The following is a 5,098-nucleotide window of genomic DNA, read 5'->3' as shown; positions in this document are numbered from 1 at the left end:
ATTGTATGGCGGGGTTTGTTTATATAGCGAAGCTTGTTTGCTGGCGAAGGTTGTCTTGTTGTGAGGAAGGTTTAAAGGTGAGGAAGGTTGAGGTGAGGAAGGTTGAGGTGAGTGTGACGAAGGTTGTGAGTGAGGAAGGTTGAGGTGATGAGGAAGGTTAAAGTGATGAGGAAGGTTGAAGTGATGAGGAAGGCTGAAGTAAGTCTGACGAAGGTTGAGGTGATGAGGAAGGTTGAAGTGACGAGGAAGGTTAAAGTGATGAGGAAGGTTAAAGCAGAAATGAGTCTGACGAAGGTTGAGATATTTTCGCACACGGTCTAAATCTTATCCTTTATCTTGTCACACCCCGATTTTCGGTTTATGCGGAAGCGTATGGCGAGGTGTGACGAGAGCGGCAATCGTTACAATCAATCGAGTAAACAACACATTTGAAACATAAAAGATGTTCATCCATACATTTGATTCGAAATCATAATTTACATTACATATTTCTTGTTTGAAACTTGAAACAACAACAACTTTAACCACATTATTCAAAGTTCAAAACATAACAACCGAAAACAGATGACATCACAAAAGCTTGCGTTCTTGATAACCACTTGAACATATTTTTCCAAAGCCGTCCACTAATCTCCTGTAATACATGTTAATTTTGAAAACGTCAACAAAAGTTGAGTGAATTCATGTTATTTTGTTTTTGCATCAAATGAGTCTCCAAAACATTTGAAGTAATAAAATTCGTTTTTGTATAGTATGATAAAAAAAAATTGTATGATCATTAGTGTGTTGCAAGGACACTAATATGTATGCCGAATAGGAGGCAACCAAACCTTGACAATTTATCGTGTGTGTCAACGACACTAGTTTGGACACAAAGGCACTCTTGACGATCGTGGTTATCGTTGTCGTTAAGAGTGGGGCTTGCCAAAACCCAAATAGATCTATCCGTTTGTTCCTCGGTACTTGTTTATTCATTAATGGCCCCTTTATTTTAAACACCTATCCGCATGTGATCAAAATAGTTTCATCGTATTATCATACTATTTGTAACATGTATACATCCCCGAAGTTTAAAACTATAAACATTCAAAGTAAAAGGGGAAGCATGAACTCACAGATTTGCGTTCCATGCAAATCTCTATTCGATTCCTTGTTCGCGGTTCGTTTCTCGACCTACAAGTGTTCTAATCTAGTTAGACACTTAGGTTTGTTTTTGTGTATCGTACAAATATTCTATCTTGTATTTTGTTTTTGTGTTTTCGTATATATATAACTTCCTTGTATATATATATATATTTATTTTATTTTATTTGTGTTTGAATGGGCTTAATTTATGTTTTAGAATTTAAGTCCATTTTGGGTATTTGGTGTTTATGGGCCTAGCCCAAATAACTTTGTTTAAAAATCCCAAATAACTTTGTTTAAAAATATGGGTCAATCCCAAATTAATTTGTAGGAGTGGGCCTTAGCCCAAAACAAGTAGGCCTAGCACAATTTAGTTTATAGTTGTGGACTTAGCCCAAATAACTTGTGTAAGAATGGGCCTAGCCCAAATTGTTTTCTAAAATATATCTAGTCCATAATATTTGTAAATATTGGGTTTTTAGCCCAAGTATTTTGTAAAGTGGGCTTTAGCCCAATTTTTACTAAAAATACATTTTAGTCCATTGTTTTGTAAAAGTGGGCCTAGCCCAAATTTTATTTATGAGAAATGGGCATTAGCCCAATTTTTAATTTATGGACTACTTTTTAAAATGCAAAACTTTGGGCTAGTGAAAAATAATAATAGTAGTACTTGTATTTTTATAAAAATCTAATTTTTATAAAAATCATTACTTATGCCATAGTTGAACATTTTAGTGCATAAACTTGTGTGACGGTTCGTATTTTATTCTAGTCATTTACTACTTGTAGGTTTTATTTATTCGTACCGTTTGTCCCGTTGTGTTGTCCGTCACGTTTTATCATTTGCTTTGTTTGTGCCATTTTTGTTTGTCCGAAAGTCCATATAGTCCAATAGTGTCCGAATCTGTCCGTTTGTGTTTTCGTGTCCAAGGATGGACATTTTATTTCGTTTTCAAGTTTATATATATATTTTGTAATTTTTTTTTATGGATGTGTAATAATTTTGCATTTGTTCCTACTAGAACTAACATATGATGTACACATCAAAATATATAAACTTATGATACTTGATGAATATTTTGTAAGTACACATTTTATCCAAAAATATATACTTGTCATTTTTGTTTAGAAATCTTTTTATAAAACATGGATTTATGGCTTTGTCCAAAAATTGTTTAACCATGTTTAAAGACCTCAAATAATAATTTTAGTCGCAAACTTCTTTGTTTAACAACTTTTAATACATCACAAAATTTATAAAAATTTTGCCATAGTTTTATTTGAAACATGGATTTTTCCCCAAGTTTATACAAAACTTGTTTTCAAATTATTTCAATACAAAACATCATCAAGTATCAATATCTATCAAAATTTGTTAACAAAAGTAGCATGAACATGATATTGTTCTTAACTTTCCCAAAAAGGAAACTTTATTCCTTATTTTTGCCAAAAATTTGTAAAACAAGATTTTATGAAAAACTCTTGTTTTAGATGTCTTACAAAGTCATTTAAAGCATAAATGTGCATTCAAAACGTTTACTACCAACATATTTCTTGATTTTGATCCTTTCCAGAAATGGAAATTTTATCCAAGAAATATTTCGAAAATTTATTTTCTTAGTTTTAAATGGTTTCTCATATTTTACTAACATGCATGTTCATAAAAATTCATGTTCATTCCTTTGTTGATGAATCTTGGTTGATCCTACATGCATGTATGTAGATCATATTTTTGAGTAAGAATAACCGAGATTCAAGTTTATTAGTCTAGATTTCTCCAAGTTCATCTCATAATCATAGAAAAATCATGGTTAAAAATAATGATTTTTAGTTGTTTCTTGTTGTTTTTCTTAAGTGATTATGATGAACTTGTAAAAGAAATCAAAAATAAAAGTAAGACTAGTGTAATGTTCTTACAATTTTTGCTAGGAAATAAGGATGAAGATAAGAAAAATCTTGATGATCTAGGGCTTCTAGTTCCACCAAAAATGCTCCAAATAGCTTTACTAAACTCCCTAGTATCTTGTTTCATCCATGAACTTCCATATTTGCATAAATTCTTTGAAAATTGAAATGAAAGTGATGTAGGGGGTGTTTGGCTTTAACGATTTTAGAGAGAGAGGGGTAAGAAGTTGGTAAAGTTTGATGGTTTTGGGGATATAGGAAGATGGTGGAGTGTTAGAAACAACTTGGCCTTGGAGAACACTAATCATCTCTTTAAGCTTCCAACACAACAATTAAAAGTGAGTAGGCATGTGGGGGTCCCACATGTCACGTGAACAAGGAAAGGGGGAAAGAAGTTTGCATTTTTTTTTTATAAAATCTTGATTAAATATATAGACTTTCATAACTTTGATATTTTATATAAAAATATCTACAAGGTTTTAAGCCTTCATATTTTAAAGTAGTGTGACACTAGGTAAAACTAGTCCACCAAAATTTTTAGTTTGTTGTTCGGGTGAAAAAGTCGGTTCGGGTCTTGTACCGGGTTAAATACTGACATCGTGTTTTGTTTGGATAAATACATGACAAAAATTATTTTTGCACTTGATTTATTATCCAAATAATTAAGTCAACTTTTTAGACTAAAAATTTTATTATTTTTGACACGGTTCCGGTACCGGCTTTGCTGACTGGCAGTTTACTGAACTAGCCGTGCAGCTTAACGCAATAAGATTCGATTGCGGATTTTGTGTCGTTTTTAATACCCATTATATTATTTATGTCAAATAATATTTATTTTTGGGTTTTTCGGACTGTTACTGTTTCATTCTACGGAATGCTGTATCTTTCCGTAGGATTGCTGTATTTATCTGCGGACTTGGACAATTTGGTTTTAATTGGAATTTTTGTAAATAATAAGGCACAAAAGTTTTTTTTTATAGAATATTTGTGTAGACATAACTGTATGTCTTGTTTTCATTGTGTCAGACCGTACCGCGACTAGTACTGACAAGTATCGTTTATTCGCATTCCTATTGTTAGTCTAGGATATTGTTTCTAATCGCAACGGATTCGTTATCATACTTCACTATGATTTTAGTAACTCCTAGACTCTCAAGACTTTAATTAATTAAAATTAAGTCAAATACGCGAAAATAATAGTCCAAATAGTTGTTCAAGTTGAACGGAATTACTGGAATTTTGCCGTTTGTCACATTCTCCCCCTGTTAAAGAAAATTTCGTCCCGAAATTTTTTTTTTAATCTGCATCCCTTGTTAGATGGGGCTTTCTTAAACAAATGTGGGTTTTTCTTTTTGATTTCATCTTTTTCGTTCCCGTGTGAACTCGGGTTCTCGTTTCGAGTTCCATCAGACTTTGATTAGTTTGATTCGACTTCTCCTCGTTTTGTGAATCTTTGAATCTAGAACCTTAACAGGTTCTTCGATGAAATGGAGTTTGTTTACATGGATTTCGTCCAGGGGAATAATAAGTGATTCATCCGAAAGACACTTTTTCAAATTCGACACATGAAAAGTGTCGTGAACGTTACTGAGTGATTCAAGCAGCTTTAACTTGTAGGCGACGTTTCCAATATTTTCCAAGATCTCATAAGGTCCTATGTATCTCGGGCTAAGCTTCCCTTGCTTACCGAATCAAGCTACGCCTTTCCATGGCGAGACTTTTAACAACACCTTGTCTCCAACTTCAAAAGACAACTGTTTGCGACGTCTATCCGCGTAGCTTTTCTGTCTGTCTCGAGCCGCCTTGATACGGTCTCGAATTTTGAATATTTTATCGGTAGTTTCTTGAACTAACTCAGGACCTAACATTTGTTTGTCGCCTAGTTCCGCCCAGCATAGCGGAGATCGACATTTACGGCCATATAACGCTTCGAATGGTGCGACTTTAATACTCGTGTGATAACTGTTATTGTATGAGAACTCCACTAAAGGCAAGTGAGTATCCCAATTTCCACCTAAATCCATCACACAAGCACGCAACATATCTTCTAGAGTTTGAATTGTGTGTT

At 33.4% G+C, this 5,098-nt stretch overlaps 1 long non-coding RNA gene across 1 annotated transcript; it reads right to left on the bottom strand.

The window, feature by feature from the left end:
* Positions 1 to 459: 459 nt before the first annotated feature.
* Positions 460 to 3,290, bottom strand: LOC110935323. Its single transcript, XR_002589047.2, has 3 exons — positions 3,043 to 3,290; positions 1,116 to 1,173; positions 460 to 634 (listed from the first exon to the last, which is right to left on the bottom strand). It is a non-coding gene; the product is annotated as an uncharacterized LOC110935323 (long non-coding RNA).
* Positions 3,291 to 5,098: the final 1,808 nt, after the last annotated feature.

The sequence above is a fragment of the Helianthus annuus genome, chromosome 13 (assembly GCF_002127325.2).
Source record: "Helianthus annuus cultivar XRQ/B chromosome 13, HanXRQr2.0-SUNRISE, whole genome shotgun sequence".
Lineage (NCBI taxonomy): Eukaryota > Viridiplantae > Streptophyta > Magnoliopsida > Asterales > Asteraceae > Helianthus > Helianthus annuus.
This window is presented reverse-complemented; position numbering and strand designations above follow the sequence as displayed.